Source organism: Schistocerca nitens, chromosome 2 (genome assembly GCF_023898315.1).
Source record: "Schistocerca nitens isolate TAMUIC-IGC-003100 chromosome 2, iqSchNite1.1, whole genome shotgun sequence".
NCBI lineage: Eukaryota > Metazoa > Arthropoda > Insecta > Orthoptera > Acrididae > Schistocerca > Schistocerca nitens.
In genome coordinates this window covers 579,414,840-579,433,958 of record NC_064615.1, presented here as the reverse complement: position 1 = coordinate 579,433,958, position 19,119 = coordinate 579,414,840, and positions in this window count along the sequence as shown.

Sequence of the window (19,119 nt, the reverse complement as noted above, 5' to 3'; positions counted from 1 at the left end):
GATTTTACATAGCCATGTAACATCAGTATAAGATTGAGAACCTTGTTTGATGTGCTTCCAACGGTTTGTAGATACGCACGCGCATGTCACGACATTGTGTAGGTCACGCTGGGCAGTTATGCACTGGTAGATGCATCTCACATGTCGCGCTAGGAACAGTGCACTCTGTGCTATTCGGTGACGACATTATCCCCACGCATCACATCAGCAATGGTAAAATACACGTGCTGCCCAGAGGTGTCAGGATGTATACCCAGAAATAGAAGCAACTTTCACCTGCTTGCTGCAGGCAGCAGCGGCGTGAGAGCGATGGTTCAGGCTGCTTGCGTCCAGCGGTGGCCTCTGCAAATAGCTCTTCGCTCCCATCCAGTCACGTCAGCAATGGTGCCTAGGTGATCACGTATTTTCGAGAGGAATTTCTCAGGTGTCAAGTATGAAAGGGATGTCACCACCTCATGCATGAGAGCACCTGTGCATGGTTTGAAAGTTGACAGCCACATCACTTTGCGGGGGCTGCTAGTAGCCTCCTGTGCAGTCTAGTGGACATGGGGTGGTGGACAGTGCTTGCACATGTTGATTGCATGACCGTTGCATTATTTTGCTAGTAGGTTTGTAGGCTGTGCTATGCATTATTTGGACAGTTTATGAGTTGATTTCGTGTTTGTACATCAATATACTGCATTATTTAGGAGGTGTTTGCATGTCTGTACTGAAATTATTTGGGTAATTTAGTAGTTATTTGCGTGTCTGCAGAGTGTTATTTAGGAGTAGTTTACAGGTCTGTGGGCTGTGTGGCATGTCCCCAAGCATTTCAGAGCATGTATTATGTATTGATGTGATAAATATAAGTTGTTCCAAAATAAATAAAGTACACTCCTTCCTTAGTCCCCTCCAGCAGCCCAGTGCAGGCTGAGTCACTTTCGCTCCATTTTCCCCCTCCAGACCACCATCTTGGATTATGTTACAGGAGAGATGACAGCAACCTCTGGTGGTAGTACTGTGTGCTAGGTCAGTTGGACTCGTGGTGGAGGCACCACCTGCAAAATAAAGACTTATATCCAGCATAGGCAGAGTTCTTTTCCCACCATATTCCCCCACTGTCTTGGGTTGTTACAGAATGGATGATGACAGTGCCCTCTGGTGGGGGTACTGTGTACTAGGCCCAGACCTCATTTTCAACACACTGTTTCCCACCATCTTGGATAACAGTACTTGTGTCATCGGCTGACGTCATGACCGTCATCTTGTATTACATCACAGAAAGGACAACATTACCCTCTGGTGGTAGTACTGTGCACTATGTCAGTTGGAGTCCGAACCTAATTGAGAACACCTTGGGTGGTTGTACTGTATCAAATAATTTAAATAAAGACTGGTGCATGCAAAATAATAAAGACTTATGTCCAGCACAAGTTGAGTCCTCCCCCACGCATTTCCTAGGACGAGGTGGTGGTTGGGTGACTTAGGTTAGTGGAGGTAGTCCAGGTGCCCTTTCTTTCTCGCCATTTTCTGAGGTTAGTAGAGATATGCAAATTGACCTATCTTCTGGCCAAAATTCAAACTCCCCACCAGTTCATAGGAGGTTGTGGCGATCGGATGACTTAGGTTAGTGGAGGTAGTCCAAGTGCCCTTTCTTTCACGCCGTTTTCTTAGGTTAGTAGAGATACCCCAATTGATCTATTTTCCTGCCAAAATTCAAACTTGCCGGCAGTTCATAGGATGATGTGGCGGTCGGATGACTTTGGTTAGTGGGGATAGTCCAAGTGGCCTATCTTCCCACCATTTCCTTAGGTTAATAAAGGTAACTGTGGTGTAATGCATTATCCTGATAGAATTTGAAGTTCCCGCCATTTTCTGAGGGAGGGGTTAGGTTAGCAGAGTTAGCCCAATTGACCTATGTTCCTGCCAAAATTCAAACTTCCCACCAAAATTCGCAATCTTGGATGACGTCATCGCTGCCATCTTCGATACATCTGGAAACAATGCAGAGTGCGCTCATGCTGTCCTTGTCCCAATACTGCCAATTACCACAGAACAACAGAACCACCTGCAAATAAAAGAGGAAGGGTCATGCATTAGCACTACACCAATGATATCTAGTGATGACAGCCAAAGTCACCACAAAAAAATAGGATGCGTTACTTTTGGTATGACCTTTGTACTTCTTTTTCCAATTGCAGTTAATATTCTTCTTTGGGCGATTCTGCAAAGTGATGTGGCGCAAAGGTGAACACATTGGATATGCATATGGAAGAATGGCAGTTCAAACCTGTATCTGGCCATCCAGATTTAGGTTTTCTGTGATTTCCTTAAACCGCTCCAGGCAAATGCTGGGTCGATTCCTTTGAAGGGGAACAGCCGCTTTCCTTCCCTACCCTTGACACAATCCGAGCTTGCACTCTGTCTCAAATGATCCTGATGTCGATGGGACGTTAAACCCAATCTTCGTTCCTTCTTTCGATTTCTTTGCCATCTACTCTAGTTTCCGTTTCTTGACTTCGATGCCCTCCACTTCCAGTTTTCTTTTTCATGCACATAACACATTAACCACACTTAGGAGAGTAATTTCTTTAATATGGAATGGTTTAAGTTTGTTTGACACATTAGTTATTTTCCTTAACACTTGTGGAATAACATTGTGTGTGGGAACTAGAGCCAATTCAACAATGTCTATACTTGACAATATTGTGGACAGTGTCCTAGATTGTGAAAAATATGTTTCTCCTGCAATATCTATGTTTGATGGTATTGTGGACAGTATCCTAGAAAAATATGTTTCTCCTGCTTTAATATAACACTTCTGTATAACATGTATACTGTCATTGGAGTTAGTGTTAATAATCTCTGTATAGTTTTCTGGTACATAACTAAAACTGTATGGAAACAGAACATAACTTTTAAGTTTTTCTTGGTCTTGAGAGGCTGACAGACTTACTTGTACACCAGTAAATTTATGGGTTTTCTTCTTACTCCGTAGACAAACTGCACAACGTTGTTAAACACCATTCAGTAGCTGCTCTGAAAGTTATTTGTTTGCTTACACCACATGGATGTGACAGCACAGAATACAGAGGCGCACATTGTAAATAGTGTTACGCTTTAATAATCTTCCACAAGGTCAAACACATGATCCACTCTGCAGCTCTATATATTGTAGCCTCCAGCCTGGTAATGCTGTGCTCCTCAGTCAAAGAAGACTTTAATAGTTTTTCATAGTCAGGTGTCCGGACACTTTATAAATTCTAAAGGTGGTTACCGATACTTTGTTTACTCCTGGACTTGTGATTTGACATATATAAACTTGTTATACGTCTTTGCTCTACATTTGGAGCTCATCCACATTAAAATCTCAATTCCAAATGTCTTAACGTCTTCCACAATCGCAAAGCTGTTTCCCTGGCTGTCTCCTTCCATGCAAAAGTTGTGGTTTGATATTAAGTAGTCGCACATACCCATTATGTTAAAAATCCCAACAAAACCCTTTGTTACACCCAAATACAAAAGGGAATGTCGTCTACACAAACTTGTGCAACATTAGACGCAGCTTTTCCATTAGAATACCCATTTTAATGTCAGATAATTCCACATTATATGGTGTGGCCAAAGTGTTTTCATATTTCTTCACTATGGTTTCCAGTGCTTCCTTACCCATTTTTCCCAGTATTCCTCTTGCTGTCATAGTGTTGTTCCCCTTGCAGCTTCGCTTTAACACCATATCTCGCAGTGCCGAACGTGGAGAATTTATTATGTACATAATAGTTAAACGATCCATACATCTACTTCTTTAACATTACAGACTGCCCCTTCTCTAATTGCTCCTGGCATTCCACTTGATCACAGATATTAACAACCATAATTTTAGTGCAGAACGGTTCTGTAATGGATCTAAGCACATTTAAATTTTTCTTGTCATGGAGCATGCCACTTTCGCTATAATTTATACCACCAATACCAGTAACGAGATTGTCCATGTTCTCCAGTAATAACCACAAACCAAAGCGTTCATCGTTGGCCCATATCTTCCTACCTAATAACTGAGGGATGTTTAGCACTTTGGAGGAATCCATGCTGACACTTTCCACTACCACAGAAGACTGCACGGTTGTGGCTCCCAAAACGTCCTTTTATACTCTAAAGGTCGAAGATGGCAGAACTTCCAGTCATACCTTATAAATATGGTTGTACTCGCAATAGCCCAATTGGATTATTTTGTGTGCCTGTGTTACGTGGGGGCACCAGTGGCAGTGAATGACGATGAGTGGTGATTTGTGGCAGATGATATTCGATGTGGAATGGTGGTCAATGTGAGTAGTAGGGTAGTGGGATTCTCAGTGCAATTTTGATATGAAATTAATTAAATTGACCAATTAATCACTCCCACTCACCCCCACCCCCACATGATATCAAGTGGTTTTTCTCAGCCTGCAAGTGTGCCCTAGCCCTCCCACACCCCCACCCCTCCCTCAACCTACCCTACTGGCGGAAATTTAGAATTTTGCCGAGAATTTCGAATTTTCGTGGTGATTTCGAAATTTGGCGGGAATTTCTTCGTCCCAGGGCTGTGCTCTCATCTCCCCCCCCCCCCCCCCCCCACACACAATCTGGGAATTGAAAGGAAATTAATAATAGCGGTGCCCTTTTTGGGACTCGAACCCTGATCCTACTGGATGGAAAGCCCAAGTCCAACCGCCCCCCCCCTCCCCCCCAAACACACGGAAATTGTCCAAATGCGGAAGAGGAAGGTTAGGTGTTAGTGTACTTCATTTATTTTGGTCAGGAAATTGACGCAAAGATCGATCCTAATTATGTAATTAATCACAAAAATCGGGTCTAATTACACAACTACATACATAATGCTACACAAGGACGGAATAAAGTGGCAATACAACTCAAAAATTGGAGACACGATACTACTGGTGTTATCGTTCTGGGAAAAAATTTCGCAATATCACTCCAAACTAGTGACAGACACACGCAAACTCTGCCCTTCACCTACAAGCTGGTGGGAAAAAGGCAGAGGTGTAGGATACTATCTGTATTCTTTTTGGCAGGAACAATGTTCTGACGAGATGCTGGTGTTGGACACAGAGAAGTTTAAAAAGTGCTTTACCTGTAAGTATACAGTATCTATTGCTATTTGACATCAGAATTCTCTACAGATGTCTGCTCAAAAAAGCATCTACAGCCCAGGTAATCGAAGCCAATACACATTCACAACTGATGGACACAGTTCTAGTTACACTTCGAAATTGTGAAAAACCAGCACTCGTAATGAACGGACCAAAATGCAGTACATTTACTGGGGAAAATCGTCATCCTAAAAGACTGCAAAGGGGGCGGTAGTTGAACGTGCGTTCTCCTCGATAGGCGTCCACAAACTGCCGAATATCGAGGTCCTTTCCCCTCGCTCTCGCTCTCGCTCTCGCCCTCTCCCTCCCCCCCCCCCCCTCCCACCACGCTTCCCATCATCCACCTATGTGGGGGACAGAGGCTTCTTGAGACGGCCAGAAGCTCCGCAGAGCGTCTCGCGGCCGCGCTACCACCCCTCCAAGGCCGCTGGCTGCACTAGGCATTCCGCTGCTCTCTGCAGTCTCTCGTGATATACGTGAAATACCTTGATGCGGCGCCCCTTAGCACAAAAGGGAAATTTAGTAGCATAACCCCGCCCATCTGGAGAACAGTCCAGATGACCCGCAGCACTCGGATTTCCACCATATGGCCGCGACCTTAAGGCGCCTCTCCTGCACCAACACAGTTGTGTATATAGAGATAAAAGGACGGCCGTCTCAACGCAACTTGCTCATCTAAAGTATAGTGACACAGCCACCCCTAACGGTTAGGGAGCACACCTGCAGTGGCGACCTGGCACATACTAGGCGCCGGCCGGGGTAGCCAAGCGGTTCTAGGCGCTACAGTATGGAACCGCGCGACCGCTACGGTCGCAGGTTCGAATCCTTCCTCGGGCATGGTTGTGTGTGATGTCCTTAGGTTAGTTAGGTTTGAGTAGTTCTAAGTTCTAGGGGACTGATGACCACAGCAATTAAGTCCCATAGTGCTCAGAGCCATACTAGGCAGGCCCCCAACGCCTCCAATAGGCCTCTCGTTCTGTGATGGAAAACACTTTCATTTGACATCAACACATATATCATCAAGCATGTATTTGCGACCGTAATAAATGTCTTCCTTCCACGAAAATAAGCGAAGTCCATTTTCTTTTAGTTTTGTGAGCAAACTCGGTATAGTTTTTACGTTCGACTGCAGAAAAACAATCTATATTTAGCATTTCTTTCAGCTTGATGAACAAATTACACGACCTGAGAGCATCTCACACGTCCAGTGTCTGCAAATAAACTGTCATGCACGTGTGTATTACAAACATTTCAGTCAATATTTCATGCCATTGGCACACATGTCGGGAAAGAACACATTCATGTTACGTTTGACAACAAGAAGCTATAATTCAAGAGAATGTAGCTGTTTTGTACACGATGACAAGTCCCCTTTTACCATTGCGATGTTATATCATATTAGCGTTTACGAAACAAATCGAGAGAGCCTGTCTCGTTCTGTGTAGGTGGGAGATTGAAATTTCATTAAAATATATCGCTACAACGAAAAAAAAAACGCTTGTCATCATGAGAGTCACTTTATACGGCGAGTAATTTTTTTTTCAGCTGTCGAATTACACTCGCCAAGTAGGGCAACTGGAAGTCCATGGGGGAACACTATTGAGAAATGACATCAGAAGCTGACCACAGAGGGATTCTACAGCCCAAGATATACATATCGTATAAGGATCGCGCTATTAAGAACACGATCGTAATGCCTTTGTTACCATTACCCTGCGTAAAAAGTGGTCTTCAGTCTACAGGCACACACGGTCATGATAGTGTTACGCTTTCAGGCAGAAATGCTGTCCGAATTGGTCCCCAATTTGGTATCAACTCTATCCATTCAACCACATATTTGAGTTGGATCCTGTAGAGATGTCTTTTAATTATTACAGCCACTGGTGAATCATATTCGTGCCACTCCTGTACCTCATAACGAGTCACCTTTTTTCGAACCTCTATGCTGAGGATCCCATACACCAAGACCTCCTGCACTGTTTTTAGCCAGCTACACCTCCCTCCTTGTACCCCACAGTCACCACTGTCTCGTCACCACCTCTTACCAGTCCTCAGCCCTCTCTCCTATTTCGATCCAAATCCACCTTTCCTTTTATCCGCAATCTACTGTCCCAGGGCAGGTCCTTTTCCAGTTTTAATGAAAGTGGATAGTGCTCTGTTTTTAGTGTTCAATGTATATTTCGTCGTTTTTGGTGTTTAGTGTCCTTCAAGTATTTTTCAAGTGTCTTTAACTGTGCTGTCTGTCCACATTTTTATCACTGTTTTTGAACAATTCATCAAGTCAGCGTTATATTACCTACATTCTCCTCATAATCTTAATTTCATGGGACATATGTCTCCTTGTTTCTTTTTTGTTTTAGCATCTACGTTAGTCATAAGTTTTACTCGCTGGAGTACAGATAATTTGTACCACTGCCTGACTCCCCTTGCCCCTCCCTTCCCCCGCCCACATGGAATAACAATAAAGAAAAAAAAAAAAAAACTACAGCCATAAAATATGAAGATTTTCATGCTGCTGCATGAACTCATATAAATCATCATGGCATAAATTTTGCAGTATTGAAGTCCGCAACATCGCTCATTGAAGGAGAAAGAAAAAAAAACTGCATTCAGTTGTATCGACAGTAGTTTTTTCTGGAACATAAACATTCCTCGTCAGGGCAAATCAAGTTCAACTAGGATCTTCTAGAATTTATAGTATTTTTGAGTAGAAGCAGGGGATGAAGTTTTAAGAAATCACTTGGAAATGGACAGTAAAAATTCCAAATATTGTTGTGTAAGAACCCCAAATGATATTATTTATACCTGTAAAAACATTATTCAAGGTAACAAAGTGGCTACTGCTACTGATAGATTCTTAATTTTAACTGATGAAACATTTGATATTGCAGAGGTAGAGGAACAACTTCTAGAAATAAAATGTCCTGAACATATTAATGGAGAACTACATATCAGATTTGTACCTATGTCAGCTGTAGGGCAGATGATATATCCAACAAAATTATAGAATCTTGTCAAAAGTTTGAAATAAATATGAAGAATTCAGTTGGTTACGAATTTGACAGTTACTATGTGATGGCAGGAAAAGGAGACATACGAGCAAAACTTAGAAAGGACGGCCCAAAAGCAATATTCGTTCACAGTTCCTCTCATTGTCGCAATCGAGTGGTGCATGAGTTAAACAAAGTAAATGGTATCCACAATGTAGTTGGTGCAATAAAAGCTACAATAACATTTCCTCCAGAAAGTTTGATTGAAAGAGCTACAGTACCAGATATTCCCATGTTGTGTGAAACTTCCCCCATGTAAGAAATAATCAACATCCTGATGCAGCAGAGGGAAAACACTGCCTCGGTGCTTAAAGTCGTATTTATAACTGATAAAACTTCTGCAAATGAAATGAACGCGGATGTTTCAGTTCCAAGACAGGCTAGCAAACAAATCCACAGACCAAATCATTCCTGTTGTTCTTTGAATGAGTACTGTAGATGATCGATTTTCATTTCATATGTAGATTTATTACTTTGTAGTCCTGATTTTTGGAAGAACATACAGATATATGTTGTTTATTTAAATTACATCCACAGCAAATGAAATACTTACAAAAAGAAATTTGGCAAACACGTAACAAATAGTTGAAAGTATTACAGCATTCTGCAGATTTGTTTCTATCTGGAACAGCGTGCTCAACGACCGTAGTAACGAGAGCCAAGATAGGAGAAAAGCCATCGTAGATCGTAAATTTTTATTCTCTTTATCTCAATACGACCTCGTGCACAACTAAACAATCTTCAATACTCAGCATTGAATTAAAATTCGGCAATGTTCTATAGTGAGTAAAAGAGTAAATCCTTACATAAAAAGTGATTAAAATTTGATTTTAATAAGATAGTCAGTAATAAAGCTGAACAACAACCTCAGCGATTATTCTAATGATTGAATCATGAAAGGATACAAAAAAAAAAAATTCAGCGAAGTACGAATATTAGCTGTAAGCCTTGCGATTTACATAGAGGCGCACAGTGCAATCCACTTTCATCAATCTATTAAGAGGTCACATTTATTGAAAAACAGCTGACCTCACGTGGAGTAATTTTCAGCTGGACGTAAAAAGCGACGCAATCACGTATCATCTGGAAGCAAACAGCCTCAATGTTGTATAAAGAGGCCGTCAAACACCAAGCAGGAGGGGGGGGGGGGGGGGGGGAGGCGTTCAGCAATATTCGAGAGTTCCTGCGGACAGAAGAGATCCAGCAACAGCCGCCTCAGATGAAAGAGCCTACAGCATAAGCTATGTAAGTTCACCGTGGAAATCTGAAGTGCCACACGTTCTCTTTGAAGAATATGTGATTTGGAAGAGGTAACAGACTGCTGATCCAATTTATGGAAAGTGGAACAACCAATCCATCCAATATAACACAACAAAACAATAAAGAACTACAATGATTAGCAATAAAAAAATTGGGCTGGTGTGAATAAGACTCATAGTATGAGGTTTCTGTGAAAACTTAATTATGTAGGATCAAGAATCTTGATTTTTGCCAGTTGTCAACATTGATACTGACATAGTATAAGTATATCTTTCATGTGATCTAATCAAAAATTGACACTATTCAGTTTTTTCCTTTATTTTTACTGTTCAACCTTGCTTCTTGCCAAATTTCAAGCTGCCAGGTCAATGAGAAGTAGCCAATAGGTTTTGACGATCGAGTTTGTTTGTATCAAAATATGAGGGTTAACTAAGAAGTAATGCCTCCACCTTCGTAACTCTTCAACAGTTGGCGACATTGGTGTGGCTGGTACTGGCTTGTTCCGTAGCCTCTACTCTACAGCTCCAGTCGGTGGGAAGCCTGAGCATTGCATGGTTGTGTTGTTCAGTGTAAAGTATGGAACCCTGTGCAGACGGTTGGTCAGTGCAATTTAAGCAACATGCAGTCATTCAATTCTTGACAGCATAAGGTGTCACCCCAAAGGAAATTCATCAGCGAATGAAAGCAGTTTACAGTTACTGTGTTGATGTGAGTACTGTGCGTCGTTGGGCGAGTAAGTTTAAAGAGGTTGAGGTAGGAACATCTCACCTGCATGACAGACAGAGTTGGATGTCCTGTGACAGCAACCACCGAGTTTCACAAGCAAAATGTTCACATATTGATTCAGGACGATCGTTGCGTCACTCAGAGAGAAACTGCAAGCACAGTTGGCATTTCACAAGAACATGTGGGTCAAATTATTGCTTTGCTTGGCTATCGGAAGAACTGTGAAACTGTGGTTGCAGAAACAGTGTGTAGACTTCTTCCGTGACAGCTTCAGAAAACTTTTTCATCGTTGGCAGAAATGTATCCAATTGGCTGGTGATGGTATGGAAAAGTGAATATTGGTGATTAAAGATCACATTCTAATGATTATTTCTGCATTTGATTTATTAAAATATTCCCATCCAAACCCAATTAACGAAGGTGGAGGCATTACTTTTCATTTAACCCTTGTATGTGACGTATAAAAAGGCTGAATCTTTTAATTGCAGTAACTCAGAAGCTTGAGTTGTTTACATCACCAAGGGGCTGTAGACCTTAGTGCATAAATCTGAACTTGGTACGTCTACCAGTTCCTGTGAAAAAGCATTTTTAGAAAAGTGATACTATAAGGGTTCTGTTTTTGCTGACTCAGGTAGGGACCCCACTACTTGATCTCATTCCGTCAACAGAGAAATAATCTTTGCACAACTGCAAGGTGACCCAAACAACCATGAAGTTCTGAAACTTTTGCCTGGAATGTCATTTTATCAGATTTGCTTGTAGAAACCACTATTCGTAATGGGCATGTTTTCATCAATTTAATGAATATGTGGAATCAATACCTTGTGATAATTTAATATGAAAACATAAAAGATTATGTGAATTATGTTATGCAATTTTTCATAAATATTATTAAGCAAACTTATACTGTTACTATCATTAGACTTACACTATACCTACACTGATTAATATTACTTTATGACCGACAGATTGAGTGGCATGAGGCAGTGTTGCCGGCATGCAGACAGTCACATTAGGGAATGCTCTGCATCTACCCACAAAATGGGCAACATAACGAGCATGTGGCGCTCGAGAAAGAACTATGACTGGCTGGTAGCTGGCCTCTACCACTTACTTGCTGAATTGTCAGTCATTTAGTAGTTTCAATTAAGGTACGTTACCATTCTATGTTATGTTACGTGCTCGATTTAAATGTTTTGTAACCGTATATGGAGTTGTCTTTCGTAGGTGGCTTCTCAAATATTGTTTCAAACAGTGTGTCAGTTTTATGAAGAGGCTCATTAAAACACATAAGCACCTTCCAGTTGGTCATTACATAAATATAAATATCGATCTTGTACACATATTCCCAAATTGCACCAAAACCAGCAAGTTCTAAATTTTTCCTTCTACAGTGTGGTAAATCACACATCAGACCACGAATGAGTCAACTTTATCCCTCTAGAAAGATAGCACAGTTTGCGAGAGCTTGTCAGTTGAATAATGACAGCATTAACATAGCAAAGTGCCAAGTACTACACAAGGTCGTAGTTGTAACAAAATTGATCTAGTTGAAATCCAGGAAACCCATTCAGCAAATGAATCTCAACCTAATTCAAGAGCAAAAATATCTGGTTTTGGCCTACTGGGAGCTCCCAATGAAAGTGTTTATGATGTGGCAACATGTCAGATAAAATATAGAGAACACGCATCTTATTTCTATAAGCTATGCTGGTGGTGCTCATGAACTTGTCACAAGAACAGGCAAAATGACTGTAGTTAATGTTTATAAGCTTCTTCACATCAATTAGCCTTCTAAATCATCCTAAAATATGTCTTTGAGGGGGAGGGGGGGGGGTGAGGCTTCAATAGCCATCATGAACTGTGAAATTTGTTGTTGTTGTGGTCTTCAGTCCTGAGACTGGTTTGATGCACCTATCCAGGCTACTCTATCCTGTGCAAGCTTTTTCATCTCCCAGTACCTACTGCAACCTACATCCCTTTGAATCTGCTTAGTGTATTCATCTCTTGGTCTCCCTCTACGATTTTTACCCTCCACGCTGCCCTCCAATATTAAATTGGTGATCCCTTGATGCCTCCGAACATGTCCTACCAAACGGTCCCTTCTTCTAGACAAGTTGTGCCACAAACTTCTCTTCTCCCCAATCCTAGTCAATACCTCTTCATTAGTTATATGATCTACCCATCTAATCTTCAGCATTCTTCTGTAGCACCACATTTCGAAAGCTTCTACTCTCTTCTTGTCCAAACTATTTATCGTCCATGATTCACTTCCATATGTGGCTACACTCCATACAAATACTCTCAGAAACGACTTCCTGACACTTAAATCTATACTCGATGTTAACAAATTCCTCTTCTTCAGAAACGCTTTCCTTGCCATTACCAGTCTACATTTCACATCTCCTCTACTTCGGCCATCATCAGTCACTTTGCTCCCCAAACAGCAAAACTACTTTACAACTTTGAGTGTCTCATTTCCTAATCTAATTCCCTCAGCATCACCCGACTTAATTCGACTACATTCCATTATCTTCGTTTCGCTTTTGAATGTCATCGGCAAACCTCAAAGTTTTTGTTTCTTCTCCATGGATTATAATACCTACTCCGAATTTTTCCTTTTGTTTCCTTCACTGCTCGCTCAATATACAGATTGAATAACATCGGGGAAAGGCTACAACCCTGTCTCACTCCCTTCCCAACCACTGCTTCCCTTTCATGCCCCTTGACTCTTATAACTGCCATCTGGTTTCTGTACAAATAGCCTTTCGCTCCCTGTATTTTACCCCTGCCACCTTCAGAATTTGAAAGAGAGTATTCCAGTCAACATTGTCAAAAGCTTTCTCTAAGTCTACAAATGCTAGAAACGTAGGTTTGCCTTTCCTTAATCTAGCTTCTAAGATAAGTCGTAGGGTCAGTATTACCTCACGTGTTCCAACATTTCTACAGAATCCAAACTGATCTTCCCCGAGGTTGGCTTCTACCAGTTTTTCCATTCATCTGTAAAGAATTCACGTCTATTTGGTCGTTTTCACATCTGTCAACACCTACTTTTTTTGGGATTGGAATTATGATATTTTTCTTGAAGTCTGAGGGTATTTTCCCTGTCTCATACATCTTGCTCATCAGGTGGTAGAGTTTTGTCAGGACTGGCTCTCCCAAGGCTGTCAGTAGTTCTAATGGAATGTTGTCTACTCCCGGGGCCTTGTTTCGACTGAGGTCTTTCAGTGCTCTGTCAAACTCTTCACGCAGTATCATATCTCCCAATTCATCTTCATCTACATTCTCTTCCATTTCCATAATATTGTCCTCAAGTACATCGCCCTTGTATAGACCCTCTATATACTCCTTCCACCTTTCTGCTTTCCCTTCTCTGCTTAGAACTGGGTTTCCATCTGAGCTCTTGATATTCAAGCAAGTGGTTCTCTTTTCTCCAAAGGTATCTTTAATTTTCCTGTAGGCAGTATCTATCTTACCCCTAGTGAGATAAGCCTCTACATCCTTACATTTGTCCACTAGCCATCCCTGCTTAGCCATTTTGCACTTCCTGTCGACCTCATTTTTGAGACGTTTGTATTCCTTTTTGCCTGCTTCATTTACTGCATTTTTATATTTTCTCCTTTCATCAATTAAATTCAGTATTTCTTCTGTTACCCAAGGATTTCTATTAGCCCTCGTCTTTTTACCTACTTGATCGTCTGCTGCCTTCACTACTTCATCCCTCAGAGCTACCCATTCTTCTTCCACTGCATTTCTTTCCCCCATTACTATCAATTGTTGCCTTACGCTCTCCCTGAAACTCTGTACAACCTCTGGTTCTTTCAGTATATCCAGGTCCCATCTCCTTAAATTCGCACCTTTTTGCAGTTTCTTCAGTTTTAATCTACATTTCATAACCAATAGATCGTGGTCAGAGTCCACATCTGCCCCTGGAAATGTCTTACAATTTAAAACCTGGTTCCTAAATCTCTGTCTTAGCATTATACCTGTCAGTATCTCCAGGCTTCTTCCATGTATACCTTCTTTTATGATTCTTGAACCAAGTGTCAGCTATGATTAAGCTGTGCTCTGTGCAAAATTCTACCAGGCAGCTTCCTCTTTCATTTCTTAGCCCCAATCCACATTCATCTACTACATTTCCATTTCTCCCTTTTCCTACTACCGAATTCCAGTCACCCATGACTATTAAATTTTCGTCTCCCTTCACTATCTGAGTAATTTCTTTGATTTCATCATACATTTCTTCAATTTCTTCGTCATCTGCAGAGCTAGTTGGCATATAAACTTGTACTACGGTAGTAGGTGTGGGCTACGTGTCTATCTTGGCCACAATAATGCGTTCACTATGCTGTTTGTAGTAGCTTACTCACACTCCTATTTTTTTATTCATTATTAAACCTACTCCTGCATTACCCCTATTTGATTTTGTATTTATAATCCTGTATTCGCCTGACAAAAAGTCTTGTTCCTCCTGCCGTCGAACTTCACTAATTCCCACTATATCTAAGTTTAACCTATCCATTTCCCTTTTTAAATTTTCTAACCTACCTGCCCGATTAAGGGATCTGACATTCCACGCTCCGATCCGTAGAATGCCAGTTTTCTTTCTCCTGATAACGACGTCCTCTTGAGTAGTCCCCACCCGGAGATCCGAATGGGGGACTATTTTACCTCCGGAATATTTTACCCAAGAGGACGCCATCATCATTTAACCATACAGTAAAGCTGCATGCCCTCGGGAAAAATTACGGCTGTAGTTTCCCCTTGCTTTCAGCCGTTCGCAGTACCAGCACAGCAAGGCTGTTTTGGTTAGTGTTACAAGGCCAGATCAGTCAATTATCCAGACTGTTGCACCTGCAACTACTGAAAAGGCTGCTGCCCCTCTTCAGGAACCACACGTTTGTCTGGCCTCTCAACAGATACCCCTCCGTTGTGGTTGCACCTACGGTACGGCTATCTGTATCGCTGAGGCATGCAAGCCTCCCCATCAATGGCAAGGTCCATGGGGGGGGGGGGGGGGGGAGGGGGGGGAGACCATGAAATTATAGGCTCAGTAATGAAAATGGACACACTTTGATGGAATTGGGCAAAGAGCACAATATTCACCTAATCTTTGATGCTAAGGATCAGAACACTTTATAATCTGGAACGTAGAAAACAGATCACAATCCTGATCTTTGCTTTCTCTCATTCTCGCACAACCAATACCACCCAATGTTTCTTGAATCTGGGATTAGTTTTGCTTTAGTAAGCTTATTTCCTAGTCCATGATGGAATTTGCGAAATATGAATGGAAAATAAATTTGGATAATCATGTACACTGGATCTCACAAGCAAGTCCATACTACAAACAGTTTGTTGAAGCCACAACTAGTACAGGAAAGAAGTGCATTACAAGAGGTTACTGCAAGGTATCTATTCTTGGCTGAATAGAAGTGTGGAGAAACCTACACAAAAGTGAAAGTAACAATTGTGAAACAGTAGACAAGTTGCCGAGTATCATCGACACGGCTAATGTATAAAGTGGACTGAACCTACTGAATACCTAATCTTCCATACATCAGTTAGGAAATCTTAGTCTTAACTCAGAAAACTAAGTGGTGGAACCCCACAAGATTGCACATATGTGGTGTGTTAGAAAGGTATCCAACTTTTTCTTTGTGAACACCTGATTGGATTTGAATCTAGCCGACTTTGAACCTTCATGCGCATGCGTGAATTTTTCACCACCTGTCAATAGCATCAGATGCTGGGAAGCAGCAGTTGAGTGAGATAGTATGTAGTGCTCGCATCAATTTTTCATTGCAAGAGAATTGACAGAATAAACAGAGCAGCACTGGTGCATCAAATTTTGCTAGAAACTGGGCATCAGCCACGTGGAAACCATTCAGAATATTCAGATGCCTTTCAATGATGATACTATGGGCATTAGACAGATTAAGGAGTAGTACAATTGGTTTAAAGATGGCTGCACATTGGTGGAGAGAGAGCCCCATTCCAGTCAGCCATCAACATGCCAAAATGACCAGGTCATGACCAGTCAGTCTGACTGCTGTGTTGATGTGGGACCATCATGCAACTGTCAGAGAAATTGTGGAAGAAGCAGGCATCAGCACTTTTTTGGCACATTCCACTATGACCAAAGATTTTGCCATGAAGAGTGTCAGTGAAATTCATCCTGAAGCTGCTGATATCGGAGCAAAAGCATGAGTCCTGGGCATACAGGTATGACCCAGAAACAAAATCCGTCATCACAGCAGAAGCATTCTTCATTACAAAGACTACAGGTGGTTCACCAAGTGCACAGCATCATCAAAGTGATGCTGACTGCTTTCTTTGACTCTCACATTGTGGTGCACGAGTACACATCACACAGGGATGTTCTCCGTGATGCTATGCAGCGTGAGAGACCAGTCTTGCAGTCAGCATGAAATTTGCGTCATCATCAGACAATGCTCCAGCACATTCCTTGCACTTGATTCCAACATTTTTGGCGAAAAACCAGATTCCTGTGCTTCAATAGGCTCCTTACTCTGCTGATACAGTCCCCTGTGACTTCTGGCTGTTTCTCAGACTCAAGAGGCCATTGAAAGGAATGCAATTTCCGACAAGAGAGGATATGGCAGCAATGACAGCTGAGCTAAACTCAGTTCCAAATAAGCTTTTTCAGCATGCTTCCAACAATGGTGGCAAAGCTGGGAGAAGTATGTGGAGTCCCAAGGAAACTACTTTGAGGGCGATTAGGTGTCCAACGTTCCAGGTAAGCCAGTTTTTATTCCTGACCTACAGTTGGATACTTTCCTAACAGACCTCATATGATGCTGTTACCCACAACCAAGAAGCAGCCAACACCGTGACCCATTTTCAGAATTCCTTAAGTCCGAGCACATACTACTGCGGCTAACAATAAATTGAAGGCACTTAAAACAGATTGTAAAGCTGAAACTGAATTTTCTCTACCATTCACCATTGAAGAAGTAATGGCCACCATAAAATAAACAAAAATAGGGAATGCCCCAGGCTTTGATGGCATTTGGGCAGAATTTCTTTTGTACTGTGGCAAGTATGTGAACAGGTAGTTGGCTGTGTTCTTCACAAATGTTCTGCAATTGGGCAGCATACCATATGAAATTATACGAGAAGTTGTAGCCTTACTGAAATAAGACAAACCAAATGACAAGCCAGAAAGTTATTGACTTTAACTTTACTTAGTATTCTATATACGTTCCTGGAAAGAATACACCAGTTGTGGCAGGAATCAGATCTAAACGCAGCTGAGCAGAACAAGTCCTCTCCCTAATAACCTTCATATAAGCTAGCTTTGAAAATTGAGAAGTCGATTTGACAGCTGCATCTAATACTGTCTGGAGCCAAGGTATCATATTGAAACTTCTATAAGTCATCCCAAGCCTAAAAATTTGGCAGTCTCATCAATTAAATGCTCAGTAACCAATGTTTCCAAGTGGGTAACAAGATAAGGTCACAGATGAAGGTAAACAATTGGGTGACACAAGACTGTCCTGGCCTCTCTCTTGTTCAGTTAGTAGATACCAAGGATGCTTGAAACCACATCAGAAAAAGGTTGGCTATAGTAACCACTGGGCACTAGCAATGAGGCACAGATCTTGAAATTACTGGTGAATATTTCCATGAGTGAAAGTTGCTGCCAAATGTTGCTAAAACAGAAGTCTCAATATTCCCCCTACACAAGTTGACCAACAAAGAGCTTGTGGTCACTGAAGGAAGGCTACTAATACATCACAGAAACTGTAGTATCTGAGAATCATGCTTGATAGATCACTCGGTTACAAACATGATCTATCATAAACAGCTGCCAAAATAAAAATTCAGAATAACAGTCTGCATGAACTCTGTGGCATCAACACACCAGTTTTCAGCCCGGGGATTGGTTTACTCATTCACCAAATATTGCCACCCCCCCCCCCCCACACACACACCATGGATGAATAGTACTCACGCAAAACATCAACACACAGCTGAAACATGCTATGCATCTTATATCTGATGCAATAAGACCTACACCTACTTTGTCACTATCTGTTTTAGCCAAATACCATTTTCGTCCCAGTTCCCAGCCATAAGGTACACTTGTACAAGAGTACTTAAAGCTACAGAAATGTCATCACCTCCCTGCTCATGCAGACGCCCCCCACCCCCAGTAAAGGGAGGCTTCACTCCCGTCACCCACCCCTATAAACTGCATGATTTATAACTGGCAGCAGCTTTAATACTAATAAGTGCTGGAGAGACATATGATAGATTATTGCTAGGACAGAAGAAAGTTTACTGACCAAGGCATTCGGCTTTTAAGTGTCACCAAAGATCTGTTTGCTTCATAACAAAATAAGAATCAACACTAGCAGGTACACGAATTCTCTGCACAAGTGGAAGAAAAAACTTCTCCATGTTGTGACAGTGGCACTGGAAAGCACAATGTCCACTATGTAGTTCAAGAGCTTTCCTTGGCGATCCAACAGATAGAGGGATCAATAGGTAAAATTCATTGCCTGGATATTATTTTGCAATTTTAAATAATTGTAAATATTAGTTTTTTGTTATGTAGCTACAAGATACACAATATAAATAAATTTTCCAATCTAAGTTGTAAAGCTTACAGCAAAGAAGACAGCACGATCAATGATTCAAAAAGTTTCCATTTTTTGATAAAAATGCTATAGAAGAACTAATCACAGTGTTGATACGTTACTCAAATTCTATGATGAATGGAAATTTGATAAGAATTGTAGGTAAAAAAAAGTGCAAATTATGGACAATCTTTTTGAAAAGTCTCAAAGATGATTTAAAACAGGTGAAATAAGAAGATAACAATTTTCTACCGCTTCAGTGTCAAAAAGGGCAACCAGCCTCTGGTGTAGATCAAAATGCAATGTTTTGACACTTGTGACTTGGGGACTCAAAAAATTTCTATCAGT